Genomic DNA, 23,489 nt, shown 5'->3' with positions numbered 1-23,489 from the left:
GGGGGAAGAATACAGGACAAGAGGCAGGGAATAGTCTAATCCAGGACGTAGAAGCATACATGAGGGGGATTAGTATGAGTTAATATCGGGCACATTGGTTGGAGCCAGACAGGGTTGGTTTATGTAGAAGTGCTAGACATGACAAGCATCAAACATTACAGAAAGTCAAATTAATTATATGATGACAGACAGATCACTGATGAAGGAATAGGTTTTAAACCGAATGTTTTTGTAGGGTCAGACTGCGCATTGACTAAAGGTCAAAATCAACACCAAATTAGGAAAAATAAAAGATAAAAATGAGAAAAAGATACCGCATATAATTATAATAGAGCCATAATATAATATAATAGTTAGACAGGCTGTTGACAATGAAAAGCAAAAAAAAAATGGATAAAGGAAAAGACATCTACACAGACCATCACCATTTCCCATGAAATTTAATATGTTTTGCCACAAGTAGCCAATCAAACTATGCTCATATGAAATTGCTTTAGTTAACAAGCACTTGATCTCCTAACTGGCAGTGAAGGTCAATGATAGTTTAGAATATAACTCATTTACAAAACAGTGCAGAGGAATGGTGTAAAATTATAATCAGGACTTGAGCACTACGTGCAGTCCCACGTTGTATATCAAGTTACAAAGAGGAACAGAAAGGGGAAAACAAGTCTTGTAGAAAGGTTGATATGATTCGACTCAGCCAGATCAGCCAAAGAGCATTTTTAACCATAGGGAAATAAAATAATTTCCTATAGAAACAGAAAGATGGGTGACAAAGAAATTAAAAATGGAACAAATCTGCCAATTTTTCTATGCCAATGAAGTGGAAATGAAAGGAGAAGGAAGAGTCAAAGTTTATTCAAGGGTTTCAAGCCTGAAGAACTTTGAAAATGGTGGTCACATTAACAAAAATGTGGGAAGAAAAGGAGGGAGATATTTTAGAGGGAAGGTTAGGAAGTCTCTTTTGAATCTGTGGCATCCTGACTTCAGGCCCAGCACTCTATCCACTGTGCCACCCAGTTGCCACTTGGCTGTGGTTTCCTCATCTGTAAAATGAAGGATTTGTTGTTGTTCAGTCATTTTCAGTCATATTCAACTCTTAGTGAACTCATTTTGGGGTTTTCCTGACAAAAATGCTGGAGCAGTTTGCCATTTCCTTCTCCAGCTTATTTTACAGATGAGGAACTGAGTCCAGCAGGGTTAAGTGACTTGTCCAGGGTCACACAGCTATTAGGTATCTAAAGCCGGATTTGAACTCCTGAAGATGAAACTTCCTGATTCCAAGCCCAGCGCTCTGCTCATTGAGCCATTTAGCTATGCAAAGATGAAGAATTAAAACTCAAAGATAAAAGACATTTCTGGCTCTAAAATTCTAAGATTCTATCCACTCATGCAATGAGGTCCCCAGTGACACAAATCATCCTTACTTGTTCCTTGAAGGCAAGTATTTTCTTCTTTCATAGATGGGGAAATCAAGGCAGAATGTGCCAGTCTATAATTCTAAGGGGAAAATGTTTGTGAATTACAACAGGACCTAGATACCTGGAAAATGTTGCTGAGATTGATGTATTCATCTCCAAAAATAATGCTTCAGCTGAAATAACCTATGCTTCAGCTTAGAATTATCAGTATGGCTTTTGCCTTCTTACTCCCTCCTCTCTCTCTCTCTCTCTCTCTCTCTCTCTCTCTCTCTCTCTCTCTCTCTCTCTCTCTCTCTTTCTCTCTCTCTCTTTCCCTCACCCTCACCTTGGTCCCTTAAACACACAAAGTCATATACACGAACAGGAAATCCCCCAATAAACCGGTGCTCTTAGGTCAGAGTTAATTTAGAAAGTCAATATAGTATAGAAAATCTTTTAGAAAACAGAAATTCCTCGGGTTATTGAAAACAATAGCTAGCAATCTTGAATGATGTCAACTGACCCTTTGCCCTGACATAAAGAGCTCTGTTAGTTTAGCAGAGGAGCCTTGAATGTGAAAAGAAATGGAGCTAGAGATTGGTCTATTCACTGGGATGGAGATGGTTCAGTATTCAAGATGAACTAAGGCAAGGTACTATGTTGTCTTCACCAGTAAAGACATTCTGTTCTAATGCACATCTTCAGTCAACCACACAAACATTTATTAATCTCCTGCTCTAAGGCTGCTACTCTGCTAGGTGGTGGGCACATACACACACGTAACAGAACCAAAACAGAAAACAAAATAGCCTCTGCCCTCAAGGATCATAGATTCTATTTTTCTAATTTATTTTTTATTTTTCATGCAAATTTTTAAAATTTAATTTGTTATATTTTTAAATTAATTTGTTCTTCCTACTACCCCATCCCATTGAGCAACACCAAAAACAAGACTGCAAAATCCTCCAAAATATGTCTAAATAATCCAGCAAAAACAAATTTCCACATTAGCCATGTCTGAAAGTACGTATATTTCTATATTTTAATTTTACCACCTCTTTGTTAGGCATTTCATAGGTGTTTCATTTTCATTCCTTTGGACTCATTGTTTGTCATGCATTGATTAGAGTTCTAAATAATTTCCGAGTTTCTCTCCTACAATGTTATTCTCCTATGAACTTCACTCTGCATCAGTTCATAATGGTCTTCCAAGTTTTTTTCTCAAATTGTGCCTTTCATACTTTCTTGGGGTACAATAATATTACATCACATTGAAATACCTCAATTCGTTTAACAATTACCCAAAAGGACATCCCCTTGGTTTCCAAAAACTGTGTATCATGAAAAGAACTGCTATAAATATTTTTATACATGTGGATCTTTTTCTTCCTTATCTGATTTCCTTGGAATATAGGCCCAGAAGTGACATACCTAGGTCAAAGGGTATGCACATTTTGGTAACTTTCTTGGCACAATTCCAAATTGCTTTCCTGAATGGCTAGACCAGTTCCCAACCCAACCAATAGTATATTAGTGTACCTGTTTTCCTACAGCCCCTCCAACACATGTCATTTTCCTCTTTTGTCATCTCTGCCAGTCTAGTATGTACAAGTTTAGCCTCAACATATCTTTAACTGGAATTTATTAAATTATTAGTGGTTTGTAGCATTTTTTTTCATAAGATTCTTATCGTTGATTGTTAGGATTTTTTTTTCCTTTGAAAATTGACTGTTCACATCTTTTTCATTTCCATTTATCTTTGGAGGAATGATTTTTTTAGTCTTCTCAATTTGAATCAGTTCCCTACATGTCTTGGAATTTAGTCCTTTATCAGGGAACCTTGTTGAATAGATATTTTTTTTGCCCAGTTACCTATTTCCTTTCTCATTTTTATTATGTTGGATTTGTTTGCCAAAAATACACCTTTTAAAATTTCATATAATCAGAATTGTCCATTTTCTTTTTGTCATCCTCTCTGTCACTTGTTTAGTTAAAATTCTTCTCCTATCCATAGATCTGAAAGATAATTTCATCCTTGTTTTTCTAGTTTGGTTCCTCTTTTACATGTAAGTCATATATTTATTTGGATCTTCACTGAGTATATGATGTGATGTTAGTCTAAACCTAATTTCTGTAAGACTTCTGTCCAGTTTTCTCATTATTTTTGGTTGAATTAAGAGTCTTTCGCATGGTAACCTGAATCTTAAGGTTTATCAAACACTGTTTCTGCATTTGCTTGCTTCTTTATGTTGCAACCCTGTCATTTCCACTAAATGATCTCTCTTCTTTTTTAACCAGTACAAACTCATTTTAATGATTACTTCTTTGTAGTAGAGTTTGAGATCTGGTACTAATCAACCTCTTCCCAGCTTTCTTTTTCCATTATTATCCTTGAAATTATTGACCCTTTGCTCCTCCAAATGTATTTTGTTATTTATTTTTCTAGCTTTATAAAATATTCTTTTGGGATTTTGATTGTTATAGTGTGGAAGAAGTAAATTCATGTAGGTAGTATTGCCATTACATGATATTGGATCCACCTATCCATGAACAACTACTTATTTTTTCTTTATTTCTACAAAGAATCTTTTATAATTAGATTCATAGAGCCCCAGGGTAAATCTTGGAAGATATACTTTCAAGTGTTTTATAGCTTTTATAATTATTTTGAAATGGAACTTCTCTTTCTAGCTTTTCTTTGTTTCATTATGTATATATAAAAATACTAATGAATTACTTGGATTTATTTTATATACTGCAATTTTGTTCTCCTCCCCGCCCTTCCCTTTCCCCATTCTATGCCTCCACCCTAATCTCTACTAAGAGCATTAGGCTGTGGTAGATAAGAAACAGAGAGGGAAGCAACTCAACAAACTTGTCAGCTTTTTCCAAGAAAAAGAGAAAATATGTTTCATCAGATTTCAAGAAGAGGTGATCCTCATCTCTGGAACCTGACCTTTTCTTTCGTTCATCTTTCTTGTTCCTTCTAATTAGAAAAAGATGAGTAGCTGTTTCTGAGCAGCATGCTAAACAAGACTAATATTTTTACTTTAAAAAAATTATTGTACCGGTAATTCTAAGAAAGAATGTTTTCTCCTGTTCCTCTCTGACCTTGAGGTACACTTTCTAGATTTTGAGCCCTGTTGCTTTTTTTTTTTAATTTTATGATATGAGAAATGAGACACTTGGGATGGGCTCCTGAGCTAACGCTACAAAATGGTGTCTGTCTGCATTCCATTAAAAGGAGAGGGGATAAGCTAAGGAAGCAGTTCCCCTGTCCTTTTCATAGACTATATTATATACGCCTTCTAGGGCTAAGAAATACCATCAAGGAAGGCCTTTGCTCATTGGCCATAGCGGACTGCTTTTACCTTGCCTTCTTCTTCCACACCAATTCATGTCTAAAAAGTTGTGTATGTATGTATGTACCTATCTACACACACACATGTATATGCACACACATATATGAATATTATATGCATATATATACACATACACACAAACACAGACACACATACATGCACATATGTTATGCATAGGCATATACATCTATATCTATCTATCATCTGGACTCATGATTTCATAAACACAGGAAACTTCTGCGAAAGAAATTCCCTTTACCAACTCACTACAACAGTTCTTTTGTGATTCACAGTCTTGGAGAACTGCTTGGGATGCTGAAAAGTTAAGTAACTTCTCAGGGTAACACAGCTAATTTGCTTCTAAGACAGATATGAAACCAGGTCTTCCTGAATCCAAGGCTGATTGTTTTTCAACACTGCCCCTCCATTCCTTATCTAGAATAACAAAATGTAAATAACTTAAATTTGCTTTCCACAAATAAACACTGCTGTATCACAAAGATTTGCTAAAAAGAAACCCACTACATTATGAAAAAGTGATTTGTAATGTGTAATTGTAATAAATCTCAGTTTGTAGCTATTTGCATTGTTTGTCAACATCTATTTAAAAGCTGCCTTATATTCTTTTTATAGGTTTAGCCTAGTCTGTCCTAGTATATTTTCTTTTATTAAGTAATTAAAGATCGAGTATTAGTACTTCCCAACTACATATCAGTAGCAACAAAATAAGATTCTTACTTTCCATGTTCAAATCTGGCCTCAGATTTGAATCTGCCTAGCTGTGTGACCCTAGGCAAGTCATTTAACCTTGTTTGCCTCAGTTTCCTCATCTGTAAAAAGAGCTAGAGAAGCAACTGGCTTTCTTAATTTCTGGGCCTATTTTTCCCTTTATTTTAGAGCAATCAGCTTCTTTATAGATAGCTCATAACTAAAAAAAACCATCTGGGTACTACAATGTTTAGGACACTGGACTTGGAATCAAGAACATCTGAGTTCAAATTCAACCTCAGATACTTACTAGAAGTGTGACCCTGGGCAGGTCATTTAACCTATATCTGCCTCAGTTTTCTCTTTTGTAAAATGAGGATGATAATTGTATCTACTTCCCAGGGTTGTTATAAGGGTAAAATGAGATAATATTTGTAAAGCAATTTTCAATAAGTGCACGTTATTATTATTATTATTACTCTCAGGTCTCCCTTGTTCTGTTTCACTCATTCTCTGTTCCTCCTATGAAAAGTGTTTTTTAAATAAGAATAATAATTTACATTTATATTGCTCTATAGGAAGTGCAAACAGGGTATAGAGTCAGGAGGAAATTCAGAATCACCTACTCATAAGATCTTGGGTCTAGAGCTGGAAGACACCATAGGGACCAGTCAGAGCACCCTACAATATTATAACTGGACAAACAGAGCCCCAAACAGATTAAGTGAATGGCCCACGGACATATAGGTAGTCAGTAGCAGAGCTGGAGTTCAGGTATAGCAGACCCACGTCTGCTCCCTTCAGAGTTATTGCTCCTTCCCTAACACCATACTTGTTCCCACAGAGCACTAAATCTGCCCTAAATTCTATCTTAGACTTATTCTCTGGGAGAATGACAGATGATTACTCAGCATCATGAAACCTTTCTTGATAAAAGAGTCAAACCATTTTGTGGCAGAACTAGTCATAGGTTAAACAAAATTAGAACAACACAATACCAATAATGACCTGAAATTAAATAAACCTCAAAGAGACTTTTTGGAATACTGCTTGAATACTTCTTCTCTCTAGTCTATTAAATGATATGGCATTTGCTGGCCCATATAGCATCATCTTATTTCTCACATTCTTGTCTAAGAGGTTAGCCCTCTCCCAGCTGCCTTTTCAGTCAGTTAAGGTCATAATAATTTTTGTTGTTGCAGAAACTAAGGCATCTGCTCCCTGATGCCCTTCAGCATCCATTGTTGATTCCTAGGAGCCAGGTGATCTAATATACTCCTAAACATTTCTCAAGAGGTCCTAAGTCCTACCTACTACTGACACAGTACTTTTATCAATCATTGTTAAATAGAATATATAAGTCAAATAGCTGTTTACACATGGAACCATGTTGTTAATTGTAGGGGGGAAAGCCATAACATAGATGCTGACCTAACCCTCTAGTAACTTACATTATAAAGCAGCCATAGAGGAGGCACACACTCTAATACCCCTGATGAATCTTATTAATATGTATAGTCCTTTCAAGAATAAATATTGCAATCTGTCCACTCCTTACTATTCTATGTGATTCTTTTCCATGTTCTTCCATATATTTTCTATGTTAGCATCAACTTAACAATGGGGCAGCAAGGTGGCATAGCAGATAGAGTGCTGGGCCTGGAGTTAGGAAGACTCATCTTCCTGTCTTCAAATCTGGCCTCAGACACTTCCTAGCTGTGTGACCCTAGGCAAGCCATTTAACCCTGTTTGCCTCAGTTTCCTCATCTGTAAAAAGACCTAGAGAAGGAAATGGCAAGCCACTCCAGTATCTTTGCCAAGAAAACCCCAAATTGGGTCACAAAGAGTCTGACAGGACTGAAAAGTGATTCAACCATAACAAGAACATTCATTTAACATGCAAAGATCTTCTTTATTATCTCTTAACATTATGTGGATAATAATGGGACACAAGGTCTGGCTACCAATTGCTATTTGCTCTTGCTATGGAAATACCCATGGATTTTCCTGGTTAAACATTTCTCTGATGAAATACTTTGTACTACTTGTCTGTATAATTTCTCATTTGGAATGTGATGTAGCATTCTTAAAGCCATCATGTACTCCTTCCAATCACCTTGAATGATTCCCGACTTTAATTCATTGGAGACTTTAGAATTCCATGACTACCAGCCATCCAGCAATAATACTGTTAAAAAGGATAGAGCTCTTTTTCAAGGAGAAGTTTGTGTTCAATTAAAAAAACTGTGCAAATTCCCAAAGGAATTTCAGCCCACTGTCCTCATTCTGTTCAATTATAAGCCCAGATTGTTGTCCATTTAAGTATCTGAACCATATATTTGTATTGACATAGGAGCTTTATATGTTGTCCATCCAACTGCACACCACAGTGTGGACAATAGGTATTCTTCATCCATTTTTTTTCCTGTCTGGTCAAATTCTTGAATAATTAGGAATTCATTTAGGAAATTCTGTTTCATAAGATCATTTGCACATATGCATAGATAAAAGCAACATGTGAATTCATAACTAAAATGTGCAGAATTAACAGCAAATACTTGTAAAGGCTAAGTACAGCTTGGGTTAAAGGATTCAATAATTCAATTCGATTCAACAAAAATTTACCATATCTACTACGTGCAAAACACCAAACTAGCTGTTAAAGACACAAAGAAGAAAACCAGTTTAAATTCTTTGTCCAGTCTCTTGCTTTGGATCTAGCCATGGACTTGCCAACATGGGCACTGGTAAGTAGATGGCAGCTGTTGGCTTCTCAAGGATCTGGCCTTCAGAGAGTACCTCCCTCATTGTAGAGAGCAAAAACAGAGTTGCTAAGAACCCATAACAATGGGCACCTGAATTAGAGCATGTAGGGGTTGGGGAAAGACTTGGTGAAGGGGGAGGGGAGAAAAAGGAGATTCCATCACCTTGGAGTCTAAATCTAGCAGAGGGAACAAGACCCCAGGAGGTCAGGGCGATAGAGATGGGACTCAGCAAGGCCTTCTGGGTGCTATTGAAACTCTTTGACAAGCTGTTTTACTTCTGTGATTCCTGGCTAAACGGGCAGCTTACTTGCTAAGTATGGAAACGTTTGTATAGGCCAAAGAGGGCCATGTTCACAGTGTGCATTCTGTCTCACTCTATCAATGCTAATGGAGGTTACACAGCCAAATACTCATCCATTGCATCCGGCTGGAAATTTACCCTCCAGGATCTAAGTGGAGAAATAACAGCTACTTTAGGAGGAGCTCACACTGGTGCAAATCAAGGCACCTGGAAGTGAGTTTTAACTTCTACTGGGCTGGTTATGCCATGAAAAAGAAATCACTTGGTTGGCAGGCAAGCTGTTTTTCTACACAGATGTACATGCCCATTCCTCTCTCCCCTATCCTCCTCCTGTGCTTCATTGTACTTTTCTTCCAATCTCAGTGGTACAAGTCAATTAGGCTAAGATGTTCAAGATGGAATTCTTAAGCCCCTCTCATTCAAGGATATCACATGGAAATGGGAAAAGAAGTTGAAAGTACCATGGAGGAAACTGTCTCCAGGCAAGATTGTGCTTGAAGAAGCCTAGAATTATAATTTAACCCAATTTTAAACTCAATGAAAGGAAACCAAAAAGCCCCTCCAGTCTTTGTGTTTTGGTGTATCATGTCCCATTGAGATCCATAATTTTATTGCTAGCCACCCTTCTACTTCTATGTAATTACTGACTTTCTGTGGCTGTCCCTATGGCAAATGTTCCAAACCTTTTTCTTCATTTATGAGCCCCCAGCACCCTCTACATATTAGTCTCCTGCTTCATCGAGACTGAAATTATTGGATGATTTACTGAATTCCCCTCCTCCATTCCACAAAACATTTTTGCCTCATCGCTCATTATTTCTTCTTTGCTTCCTGTCTCAGGGGAAGAGCTATCTCTACTTCTTGCTCAATTCATTTCCAATACTCTTGCCCTTGATCTTATCTCTTCAAACCTCCTCTAGGACCTTGCTTAGTCAATCCATCATCCACTCCCTTTCATACATCTTATACTCCCACCCCACTCTCTCCTTTCCATCTGTCTACAAAAAAGATCAGGGGTTTCTAATGCTTTTAAAGAAGTTTCTCATCCTATTATACACCCAGCTATTTACTACTCCATTCTCTCTGTGGTCAAATTTCTTATGAGGAATATATCGTGTTAGGTATTTTACAAAGTACCATACTAGAAACACTGGTGGCACAGTGGATACAGCCCTGGGTCTGGAACCAGGAATGCTAGCTGTGTGACCCTGGACAAGTAGCTTAACCTCTGTTTGCCTCAGTTTCCTCAACTGTAAAATGGGGATAATAATAGCACCTCACTTCTCAGGATCAAATAAGATACTATTTGTAAAGCACTTAGCACAGTGCCTGGCACACAGTAGGTACTTAATAAATGCTTATTTCCTTCCTTCCTAATGCTTAGCTGAAAACATCTAACTTGCCTTTCATCTCATTAACTATGGGGTGATTGATAGCTTTGGTGAGATTTCCTTGGTAAGAGTTTAAAATTAGAGTGCAAGAGAGGCCAGTCTTTAAACCACTGATAACCCAATCTAATATTGTCTAGTAATCATCTAATAACCTGATCACCCACTTAAGGACTTGTGTAAAACCTGTGGCCATTTTTAGAAAAATCCAAGACCCCAAAATGGTCTCTATAGATGAAGAGAGAAAGAGAGAAAGAGAGAATTATCAAGACAGTATTGATGGTGAGAGAGGCTATTTCACAATGAAGGAAAATGCTGATGCTTTTATTTTCTTCCTTGACAAAGTCCTAATATTAAGAAGGGAAGTGAATAAAGTGAGGTAGATCTCACTTAAGCAACTTTTGACAATCAAATGTTTGTTCAAGTTTAGTTTTGGTAAACATGTCATGAACTCTGAGGGTGCTACTGAAGCTGGTAGAGACACAGTGATACTCACAATGTCTCTAAAGAGAGACACTTCAAAGTACTTGGAACCATTTCAATGCACCATGACCCTCTGATGTGAATTAACAATCACCAGACCAAGAACCTCAGAAAGATAATAACTTGGCTTTGTTTTGTGTTAATAGCTTGTAAATGAACAAAGAAATGCTTTTCCAGGTGTATGTAAGTAAATGACTGTTTCTACCCTCTGTGCAATAGGGTGGTGGCTCAAAGTTTGCTTGCCATGATAACCAAGAAGAATACTGAAATACATGGCTCTGGGTTGGAAAAAAAAAAAAAAACAGCCTCTTTCCTAGTATTATTCATGGTGATGGACTGAATGGTGCAGAGGCAAGAATCATTTTCTACACATCCTGCTCTGAAAGAGACCATTAGAACAAAAATTATTAGACCAGGTTTTATTCTTCTGAACATTTAGTTCTATGGTTCTGTGGCATGGTTCCTGGCACATGGTAGATGTCCAATACCCTAATTAGCGGCTGACTCACTAAATAAACAAGGGACTCAAAAGGTATCCCTGGTATACATTTCTGGATAAGGAGAATTGCAGTGCTTACTCAAATATATGTAAATCTTTCCAACCAAGAAGATAAAAAACTAACCTTCCTGCTCCATGTCTGAAAGAAATCCATAGTAGATCTAATGAGAAATATAAATATCATGGGATTTAGAGCTAAAAGGAACTTAAGAGATCAGATGATAAGGAAGGTGAGACAGAAGGAAAAATTAGCTATAGCACTAGGCAGAGAGTCAGGAGAATTATATTGTCAAGTGCAAACCAATGCAAAGTGTGTGGGTTAAATACAGCTTTTGTGGCCTTGAGGTTTTTGGAATTTTTCTTTCCAAAGCTGGTTTTCACCATATGGCAGATTATGTTTTGAGGACTTAATGTCAGTGGAAGTCTTGTTACACTTAAAAAAATGATTTACTATAAACCTAACATTAAACACTATAGAACAACCAATTAAACTTACATGGTAAATATTTTCATTTAAATAAATGCATTTCAGTATTTAAAATGTCAAAGCAATTTTTCAGTCACTTCCTCTAGGTTTTCATTAGCTCTCTGGTTTTCAATTTCTTTTCCTATGGTCCACATTTTAAAATCAATATTGTATTTGGCACATAGAGGGAAGGTATCTTGGGAAAGGCTTAGAAGGGGCCAGTTCTCTGGACCTTGAGCTCTGTTGAATTCCCAGATGCTTTTCCAGATGCAAAATGATCACAAGGCCCCTGGTCCTCACCTTTCCCACCTGTTTGATACATAAGCTGGAGGCCTTTCTCTTCAGCTGCCCATCTGGCTCTTGGCACCAAATCACTGAAATTATTATTATTATTTTTCCAAATGAAAAGCTTTGCCTCACAGCTGTTAATTACCAGATGATTATTAAAAACACATATTGCCTACTGAGGTTTCAGAAGACTACTCATGCATGCTGTCTGGATCAATTCTCAGGGGTGCCTAGCCTTAGCTCAGGTACAACTTCTTTCAAAGAATAAAATGGAATTTTATGACTGCGAGGAGCCCAGCAGATGTGCAGAAATGCAAATGAGGAGAGTGGAGAAATTTGGGGGACACTGTTTAAAGCAATAAAGGTTTCTCTAGCACAGCAGGTTTGAGAATATCAAATTGCTTATCTTATTCCAAAGGCTGACTCTGGATGTCTCCATCTGGGGGCCTTTCAAACACCTGCAACATCTCTGATGGTACTAAGTCATGCCTGCATGCCAATGATTTCCTGAGGAAAATAAAAGCCTTTAAAGGCCCAGCAGAAGGCCCCTAATAAATTATAAATCAGAGCTCTAATACAGGGCCACTGGAGCCTGGGTAAGGGACAGATGGCTGCTGCCTGGGCATGGCATAGACCATGGAAGGAGCAATCATGTAGAGTATGTTCTTTCACACATGAGTGGAGATGCTGGGGAGCCCTGAGTGAAGCAAGGGGGGAGAACAGAGTCAGAACTGAATAAAGTAGAAGAGACGAGCAGATGGCATCATTGAGTTTAAACTCTTTGAGTGTCTCCAAACCACAGGTCCAGAGAGTGACACTAAGTCCTAAAATCAATCAGCAAGTATTGATTAATCACTTACTATGTACTGAGTACTATTCGGGGGACCACAAGGGATTAAGAAGCATAAGGCATGTTATCTGTCTTCAAGAAGCTTATAATCTAGTTAAAGACACAAAATAAATGCATGGAAAATAATAGAAGTTAATATAACAATCAGATGATAATTTATGTGGTACAATTATTTGGGATGAGCTAGGTGTGCTCTATTACATCAAAATAAGAAGATATTAGGAAATTTTTTTGGCAAATATTATAAATAAAAAGTTGACTGTATATACATGTGGATATATGTGTGCATGTATATATAAATCTATATATACATATATATTTATATATGTGTAGGCATAGACAGAGACAGAGAGACAGAGAAACAGAGAGAATGTAAATGTCAGGACTTCTGATTTTTACCTCTATTTGGAAACTAGGTACTCTACTAGAACAGATTAAAAAATATGCCTATAATCTACAGTTTGAGGGAGTTGCCAGGAACAATGAGAGATTAAAGGACCTGCCCATGGTCATGTAATTAGTAGGCGTATATCAGGACCAAGACTTGCACCCAAATATTCTTGCATTCTAATGCAAGCCCTTTATGCACTAGGCAGTGCAGCCTCTCCTGAAGTATTTAAAGAGCTACTAAATTTATACAGTCCTCTTCCATAATCAAGGGGAAAAAAGGAGCCATTTACAAAAAAAGAAACAAATGGTTAATAATCACTTGAAAAAATAATCAGAGACATGAAAATTAAAACAGCTCGTAAGCACCACATCATACCAACCAATCTGACACCCCAAAACAATGAAAAGCAATGAAACTCCATGCTTCTGGGGTTGTGGAGAGATTGGCACTTATTTGTTACTGGTGGAGTTGTAAGCTAATAGAATATTTTGAGAAAGCCTTGTGTTAGTATGTAGTAAAAATTGCAAAAGTCATCATATGTTTTGATCCTATGCCCTGTTGTTGGGAATTTACTCCCAGAGTGTTATCGAAAAAGGAAAGGAGAAATCTCTATACAAAGACTGTTATAGAATTATTATTTGAAATTGCAGCAAATTAGAGGAAGCAACTTAAATGCTCAACAATAGGGAGTTAGTTAAATAAATTGTTATCCATTAATGTAATGGAATGCTATAATGCAATTAAAATAGACAAGTATGAGAAATATAAAAAACTATAGAAGGAACTTTATGAAATAAAAAAGACCTGAACAGAGTAAATTCTATATACAATTGTATAAAATTAAAACTTAGTAGGAATAATGGAAAAGGGGGGAAAGAAACCTGATGGAGATAGAGGGCATAGCTGAAAAGTTACAAAATTTTATGCACTCAATTAAGTTTAACAAGCATTAAATACCTACTGTGTGGCTAATGCTGTATTAGTAGCTGGGAATACAAAGACAAAACCAAAATTGTTCTTGCTGTAAAGGATATTTCATTGTATTGGAGGTGGGCCATAACAACAGCAAAGACAATTAAATTCAAAGTATATACAAAATAATTCCTATAAGGAGGTCATTAAAAACTGAGGAGAGGGCAGGGAGTAGGATAGACAGGTCAGCTGAGCTTTGAAAGATGCTAGGGTGTCTATCAGAAGAGTGTTAGTGGCTTGAACAAAAGACAGAGAAACGAGAAGGAATATCACATATAAGAAACAGCAAATAGCATGAGCTAAGCCTGGAAAGGTATACTGAAAATGCATAGTGAAGGGCTTCCAAAGCATTTGTAGTTTATCTTAGAGGTAAGAGGAAGGACCAGAGACTCGAGCAGGGCAGTGACTGGGTCACACGTAGGCTTCATGATACCAATTAGTCAACTGCGTGGAGTATAGATTGAGGAGAAGAGAGACTGGAGTCCCAGGAGACCAAATAGCCCAGGCAAGAAGTGATGAGGACTTAAACTTGGGTAGTGGTCTCACGAATGGAGAAAATGGGATATGTGTGAGATGTATTGTTGAAGTAGAATCAACATGACTTTATTTATTTAATTGCACATTTTGGCAGATAAGTTTGGTTGTAATAGTGCTTAAGAGCTAATTGGTACAGTGAATGGAGCACAGGACTTAGAGCCAGGAAGATCTGAGTTCAAATATGGCCTCAGACACTCAATAGCTGTGTGACTTTGGGCAAGTCACTTAGCACCTGTGTTTGTCTTTACACATCTGTTATGTTGAGATAATAACAGTGCCCACCTTATAGGTTGGTGAGGATCAAATGAGTTAACCGACGTAAAGTGGTTTGCAAACCTTAAAGCACCTATGTAAATGCTAGCTATTATGATTAGTACTTTTTAAAGTACAGATGATAAATCTTAAAAGAGCTTAAAAAAGGAGGAAGTCAGTAAGAGTCAGTGTGATCAAAACTTTATGGAGAAAAAAGAATATCAATTATTCATTCAGAAGATAATTATTAAACAAATACTGTGTACCTGGTGTTGTGCTAAGTGCCAGGAATACAAGGACAAAAACAAAATAATATTGTCTTCCAGAAACTTACATTCTATTAAAAGAGCTGAAATTATATTAGTATGTGTCTAAAAGAGTGAATAAGTATAATCAATAATAATTATAACCCCCATAGGCAATTTTATTTCCTTCTCTCATACCTAATGTCCTCAGAGAACACAAGTATTTGCTTATAGAAGGTATGTTATATTTCCTACTTTCCTATCTACACAGTGTCTTTGTGAAATTTACATGTGAATTATGGGTATTCTTGAGCATTTAGTAAGGAACAAGGTCTTCTAATGCAATTTTCTACAAATGAACAACACATCATGACCATTTTTTTTTTTGGCTAGTCAATGGGGTTAAGTGACTTGCTCAGGCTTACACAGCTAGTAAGTATCAAGTGAGTGGCTGGATTTGAACTCAGGTCCACCTGACTCCAGGTCTGGTGCTCTATCCACTGCACCACCTGGCTGCCCTGCCATTTTGTAATTGACTAAAAGACATATAGAATACAAGATCCCACTGTGCTTATTTTTTATTGATTGTGAAAAAAAATATTTCATTCAGGATAATAAAATAGGGCCATAACATCTCTCTTCCAACAAGATGACTCCTAGCCATAAATCAAAAATAGTCAAGATTTCTCAAAGAAATAACTACAGAAATAATTCTAATTAACAAGCTTCTCATAATATTCATGAAAGATACTTATCACTGCAATGGAGGATAGCCTATATAGAGTTTAAGCCAAAAAAATTTTCCAGCAGATGGTCAAGTCTTCCATATGCTGTTATTTGTTGATGACATTGTGTTGGTTGTACCAAGCTCTGGAACATTGTAGAACATCCTGGAAAAATGTTTGGTCTGACCATCCATGCAGGAAAGATCAATTGGATGAAAAATGTCTACTCAGATTATGACATGTATTTGGATGGAAAGTCAATGGAACTTATGCATTAGTATGTTTATCTTGGAGAGATAGTACAAATGGGTGAGTTGTGTCCAGAATTAAACATTAAACTGAATTGTGTTAAAGGAAATGTCAAAGCTCCTTCAATTATCCCAACCTGCTCCAGGAAACAAAGTCTCATCTTTTTAGTGCCCACATTCTGTCAGTGTTGTTGTATGGCTGATATACATGGAACATAACAGTCTTTGAAGAAGCGAATATGAATATCACATGGTGCATATATTTAGGCTACAATTAGGACCAGGAGGAATTTCAAAGGAGGAGAAGGAGAAGGAGAAGGAGAAGGAGGAGAAGGAGAAGGAGAAGGAGAAGGAGAAGGAGGAGAAGGAGAAGGAGAAGGAGAAGGAGGAGAAGGAGAAGGAGAAGGAGAAGGAGGAGAAGGAGGAGAAGGAGAAGGAGAAGGAGAAGGAGAAGGAGAAGGAGAAGGAGAAGGAGAAGGAGAAGGAGAAGGAGAAGGAGAAGGAGAAGGAGAAGGAGAAGGAGAAGGAAGAGGAGAAGGAGAAGGAGAAAGAGAAGGAGAAGGAGGAGAAGGAGAGAAGAAGAAGAAGAAGAAGAAGAAGAAGAAGAAGAAGAAGAAGAAGAAGAAGAAGAAGAAGAAGAAGAAGAGATATTTTAGGAAAATATAGGGTAGAAATTTAAGTTAGGCTGATCATGTAGCAAGGAGGAGGAATGATGGATGGATAGGTTAAATTCTTTGCTAGCATCCTCTCAGTGACAGGAGAAAGTGAGGAAGAACTGTAACACATTGGTTAGACCCACCTTGGCAGTAGGATATGATACAGAGTTGCATCAGATGGAAAATCAATCTATTTGAGTAAATACAGCAAGTATAATAAACCTGGTATTAATAGACATCATGTTTCCTTTAGGTTCATCCTGATTTATTTGAGACCCTTAACATATTGGCTAATTTTCATTGTCAAAAGTTTTAAATGTAACGTTTAGTCTGGCTGGATGTGTGAGTGCCTAGACAAGGAGCTGGTCTCATGTCACAAGTCTGGGACCAAGTCTTTTCCTGTAGATGATAACATCAAATAATCTTCAAGCACTTTTAGAAATGATAACAGCAGCAACAACAATGCCAATAGTGACAACTAAGACAATAACAAAATAATAATAGTTGTCCCTTCCAGAAGATTAGGCACTCCTGTGATATGGAAAATCCACAAAAATATTTTTGGCCTCCTTTCGTACAAGAGAAGTCTGAATTTTGTCTTCTTCTTTTATGGGGTGTTTACAGTACCTTATTATAAAATTTGGGTTAAGTGTTTGGTCATAGGCTCTGTGTCATCTGCTGACCCTCACATGTCATCTATGGCTTCCACGTAACTCCTAAAAAATCCCCATTTAGTTTCTTATGCCAACCTGCCATATATTGAAATCACAATGGGGAAGTTGGGATGTGGAATGGATAACTGTAATTGATAGTAACAATAATCTCACTGCTGCTGATTATGTCTTTGGTTGTTCATTGTATGCAGCTGCAAATATAGCCAACACTCACTCAGGTCTATTAATAGTAAAGAAAGTTCATTGCTGGAAGTTTCAATCGCCACCTTTTCAGGCTTTGGTGCAATCCTGTTTATGTATGTGTCCATCTTGACAATTTTCTTCTCGGTCCTATGGAAGTCATCAAAGAACAGCTGAGTACAAGCTGGAATGCCCCCTTGATGAAGCTCCTTAACCAGCAGAGAGCAACCAGTGAGATCTGAAAGGCAGGACTTACCGAAATGGGTTCAGAAAGATCTCCTGTGTGAGCATGAGAGGAGTCATGGAGCAGGCCCCTACCTCTCTGATGCATTTTCTCTAGCAGGGTGGCCTGTTTAACACATGCCCTTTCTAGACCTACTCAGTCTCTAGCTCTCTCTTCTCACCAGTGTTTAGCATAGCTTATCATACATTTCCACATTTTTTCTTACTAATTCCCTTCACATTCTGTATACCACAGTCAAAATGAACTGCTGAAGTCAGAAACTCATGCAATCTCAAACATGAAAGGGATCTCAGAAATCATCTAGTGCAATACATACCTAAACAGGAATTCCTTCTACATTATCTCTAACTAGTCCTCCTCTAGTGCAATAGCCAAACCATCTATCTAGCCAGCTCCTACTTAAAGACCTTCAGCGAAAGGTAATTCACTACTTAAAGGTACCTATTGCAATTTTATACTATTCAAATAATTAGGAAGATGCTACTTAACATCAGGCTGAAATGATCCTTTATAATCTCTGCCCATTTTTCCTAGTTATGCTCTCTTAGAACAAGCAAAAAAATGAATTCTTTTATATGACGTCCCTTCAAAAACTTGAAGATAGTCACCATGACCATACTTTCCTGACTTTACATGATCCTCACATTGTTGGCTCCATTGAAAATGCCCCATGTCCTCAACTCAAATTATTATTTTAAATATCATTATTTAGGGGCCAAATTCCATCTTCCCTATGACATCTTCCACAATTCTCTCAAAAAAGCTTTCCCTCCTTTCTCTGATGACAGGTAACCTCCTTGAGGGCAAGTAGCATTTAGGTTTTGTTCTATAATAGTGCCTTGAAGGGCAACTAGGTGGTGTGGTGTATAGAATGGCAGACCTGGAGTCAAGAAGATTACCCTTTCTTAGTTCAAATCTTGCCTGACCCACTGGCTAGCTGGGCAATGCTGGGCAGGTCATGTGACCATGTTTGCCTCAAATTTCCTCATCCATAGAATGATCTGGAGAAAGAAATGTCACACCACACTGTTTTCTTTGTCAAGAAAACCCCAAATAGGATCACAAAGAGTCAGATATGACTGAACAAAATGACTGAACAGGTGCTTTGTATGTTGTAAATGTTTGATAAATATTTATCAATATGAATTAAACAACCATAGCACTTTGTTTTAACCTTACTGCATTTACATTTTATGCCTTGTAGTATAGGTGTTTGTGTACAAGCTTATATATATCTGCATATGTTTATGCATATCCCTTACTAGACTGTGGAAGGCACTATGCTACTCATTGAGGTATAAAGACAAAATGAAAAACAGTTTCTGCCCTCCAAGAAGCTTTTATTCTACCAGGATGTGTATAACTTGTATTTATTTTTAAAACTGAATTTCTTTTTTTCATTAAAAAGAATTCACGTTCTCTCTCTTCTACCTCCCCTACTGTTCCTGTCTCCATAAAGGAAAAAAAAATCCATGTATCAAATACGCATAGTCAAGCAAACAGATTCACCAATTGTCTGTGTCCAAATATGTCTATTCTGTTCTGTATATTTAATCCATCGCCACTCTGCCAGGAATTGAGGAGGGTTCTTCATCATTAGTCCTCTGGAATCATAGTTGATTATTGTGTTGATCAAAGTTCATGAAGAGCTAAAGCTGTCTGTTCACTTTTACAATTTTATGGTTATAGTATAAAATGTTTTATTATTTTGCTCACTTTGCCTCAGTTCATGCAAGTCTTACCAGGTTTCTGTGCAACTATATTTTTCATAACTTCTTATACTACAATATTATTCCGTTGAATTTATGTTCCATAAAATTTCCAGCCATTCTTTAATTGATTGGCAGCCCCATAGCTTTCAGTTCTTTGTCAATGAAAAAAAAAAGCTGCTATAAATATTTCTTTAATACAAATGCGCTTTTCTTCTTTCTTTGATCTTTGGGATATGACCTAGTAATGGTATCATTGAGTCAAAGAGTTTCCATAATGACCCAAAAGAAGCATAACTTAAACAGATATATGAATACAATATTATTTGATGAGGGAGAAGGCACTAAGAACTTAGGGGATTAGGAGAGACTTCTAGTAGAAGGTGACACCTGAAATCTTTCTATGCCTAATGTGCCTTTCACCTCTGAGTATAGACTAACTGAGTGAATGAAGGAATGTATGTTAAAGTGAATAAATGTTGAATTTGTTGAATTGAGTGTGTGTATAACTACACACACACAGATGTGTGGGAAATGGAAGTCTACTGACCTAAATATGCATTCCAATAACCACAGTATCTAACCACAGTGTCTTATGTGACATTGCAATTGAGGCAATGAGTCAAATCAAACTTCCACCTGACTGCACAAATATAACACAGAAAGCACCAGTGCAGATCGAGGCATGGAAAGGGGGGAAGAAGAGACATAGGATATTGTTCAGTCATGCAGTATCGCCATTTTCATCCCTGAAGCAGCCCTTGGAAGTCCATCATAGATTGAATCTTCTCAGCCTACCATTGGCTCTCAAGATGGTTCTATCATTGATAGAGCACTCTTTAATAGTGGGACAGAGTTAATTTTTTTATAAAATTCAATTAGGGATTGAATCCATTGTGCTTAATTATCCCCTTCTCTTGATGCTGACCACAGTTCTGCTGCTCCTGCTTGTCATTTGTACTGCGGTGGGTCTGCTCTGTCCATCTGTTCTTCCCAGGACCCAGGCTTAGTATTTCTGGATTCTTCCTTTAGTTGGCTACTCACTTATGTAAAATGTAGTGAATTTCTGTCCTTTATTCCCCACTGTCTGTCTTGGAAATGAGGTCACTTGTAGGCCTTCACTATACTTTGGTTCCTGAGGTGCCCTGGGCACGTACAAATTAGCATTCCTAAATGACTTGGAGCTCCTCAGATAGAATCTGTTCTGTCTCATGCTGTTTCTAATAGCATCGTCATTAATAATCCTAATAACAATACCAGGATTATCAACAGCATAAGATTCCCCCATGCCAAGGCATACAATCATCATTATTATTTCTTTTCTTATTATTTTCCACCATCACCCAAGGGCTTCTCAGACAATTAAAATCTAATAATAACAGAGAATAATATTTAAATTCCACCATACACAATAGAAATGAACTAGCAAATACCAAAAAGCCATGCAAATATAACCAAGGGGCTAACTTCACTGTCATAGATGCTAATAAGATCAATGAAAATTAGGGGCATAATGGCTTTTTGACTACTCAAAAAATCTCATCTTCTTCAATGGCCTCTTTACCACTGAAGTCTCAAGAGGTGGTGGATTGTGTAACACTAATTTAGCTTACCTTGCTTTAAAAAAAGTACAGCAGAAAGAAAGGAAGGAAGGAGACAGGGAGAGATAAAAAACAAAGAAAGGAAGGAGGAAGGAGTAAGAGAGGAAGGAACAAAGGAAGGAAAGAAGGGAGAGAAGAAGTGTTGGAGGAAGGAAGGAAGGAAGGGAGGGAAGAATGTTGGATGAGAGGAAGGAAAGGAGAAAGAAAGAAAGAAAGAAAGAAAGAAAGAAAGAAAGAAAGAAAGAAAGAAAGAAAGAAAGAAAGAAAGAAAGAAAGAAAGAAAGAAAGAAAGAAAGAAAGAAAGAAGCTCATTATAAGAGACAGGCTGAAGAATATTTCCCCTCTGGAAGATTCTTTTCACAGCTTCAAGATTCAATATAAAGCTTTACTAAACTTAAGGTATATTTCACACTTCATTTCCTTCTTTTCTCATACTCTTTATGACTTTGAGCCTCACTTTTTCCACCTAGAAAATGGGTTTGATACTCATATACACTACTTAAAATGGCAACTAATGAGCATTTTTTTTTATCAAGTTGATTTCAACTATGTTAAGTTGCTTAAAAGACATTAAGCCACCCCATCCACTGGAGTCAGCTCATTACCCCAGAGAGCAATTGAAAGACTTCATTTTATGGTGTGTAGAGTAACCTGCACATTTTCCACTTTTCTTGGGGAGAGATTTCCTCTGAAACTCTTCCTACTAGTTTGGCATGCTGGCAATTTGCTTACCTTTGGAGATTATCCTGGATTGTGGATGGATCATTGGATATAATTACACTTGGGGAAAAGAAATATAGAGAGGGACTGTTAATTTTCTCTTCTGATAATAGCACAGCAAAGATACGACAAATATGAGAACATAAGTCTCCTACTTCCCATATTCACTATTGTGAATAATCTGGTCCAACCTTACTAGAGTAGGAATTAGTCTCTGAAATCTCTTACAAGTGGTCATCCAACTTCTTGAAGATTTCCAGTGTTAAAAAATACATTATTTCCAAAGGCAGCACAGTCTGATTTTGAATAGCCCTTATTGTTAAGAAGGGTTCCCCCCCCCCGCCCCTTATAGTAAGCTGAAGTCTGCCTCTCTTCAATTTCTTCCCTAGTTCTGCTCTGTAGGACCAAGAAGACCCAGTCCAATCCTTCTTCCACATTGCCCAAGTCCATCCCTGCTATCCTGGGACTTAAGGAGATTTTCCTAATAGAGCTAAACGGGCAGTGATGCTTAAAGTGGTAGGCCTTTTTTATTCAGTGTATTTTAATTTCCTCAGGGGAAATCTTAAGGCCTAAAAGGAGATGTGCAGGAATAATCAAGGATCCAACAACAGATACTTTATCCATCTCTGGGTCAATGGTCTTTAGGTTATAGCAGGAGGGGGAAGGGAGTAAATGATGGCCACCCTTGGTCCCTCAAGCTCCTAGTTCTTCATTAGCTCCATATCAGAGCAGCTCAGTGAGGCAAGTAAGGGCCACAGGTTCTCTATGAGAGTGGTGGGAAGAGGGAGAAGGCAAGGGTTCTTGCTTCAGTATACTTGATTTTTATTTCTACCTCTATAGTCACAGGTAGAGAATCATTAGTAATTATCCCAATTGTACAAGCATAGGCGTAGAAATTTCCAATATGATAATTCCAGAAAAGAGTAGAGGCAGAGGATTAGAGGACATGTCCAACTTCCAAGACAAGACCCCGAGCAACTGTTTTTTTTAAAAAATTTTTACATAGAATAGGCCAACAAATACTTGAAGATAGCTATCATATGGCATCCTCCTTTCTCCCCCAATCCCCTCTCCTAGCCAGTAACAACAACAACTCATCTTTCCTCCTGCCAAAATATACTCAGTCTATTCTACTAAGTGTCTTTTTATGGTACAGTTTTGAGTTCACCTACCCTCTTGAATGATCTTTCTTGTACATGCTCCAGCTTGTCAAGGTTGTCCCTAAAATTTGGCATTCAGAACTGACCACAATTCTGGGAAAATTATGATCTGAGAAAAAATCTAATTGTACTTTTACCTCCCTCATTTTGGACACTAAGGTGCTTTGACTACCATCTAAGATTGTATTTGAAATTTCAAAGGGGAAAACATTACAAAACATAGGAACACACACACAGACACAACACAGAACTGACTACTATCTACTCTCTTCAGGAGTCAGACTCTCAAATAAGAATATCATTAAACCAATCCCTCTCTATCATCCCTTTCTTCCTGGCAACCTCAAAGGTGAGATACACATTTGCTATAAAGATTCCAGGCTAATAACCTAAGAATAAAACAAATGGATGAAGAATGCATTTTGCTCAGATTATGACATCCATCAAATAGATGCTATTGAGTTAGTCCATCACTAAAAGTACTGCAGAGAGAAAAATAAAACTGGACCCACAATTGAATAGGAGAGAAAAAAAGACTAGATTGCATTTATTAAATTACATTGGGCTTTTTATGATCCCAAGCGACTCCCAGATTTCCAATTTTATATATACATATATATGTATATGTGTATGTATGTATGTGTGTGTATATACATACCTAT

General features: G+C 37.3%; 1 protein-coding gene across 1 annotated transcript in view; it reads left to right on the top strand.

Moving 5' to 3' along the window:
* The window catches only part of NTM (neurotrimin), a 1,253,923-nt gene that overhangs the window by 424,230 nt on the left and 806,204 nt on the right, over positions 1 to 23,489 (top strand). The window lies entirely within an intron of this gene.

Source organism: Phascolarctos cinereus, unplaced genomic scaffold (genome assembly GCF_003287225.1).
Source record: "Phascolarctos cinereus isolate Bilbo 61053 unplaced genomic scaffold, phaCin_HiC Scaffold_726;HRSCAF=1367, whole genome shotgun sequence".
NCBI classification, from domain to species: Eukaryota; Metazoa; Chordata; class Mammalia; order Diprotodontia; family Phascolarctidae; genus Phascolarctos; species Phascolarctos cinereus.
The sequence above is the reverse complement of the archived record's forward strand: the minus strand, read 5'-3'. Positions and strand labels throughout refer to the sequence as shown.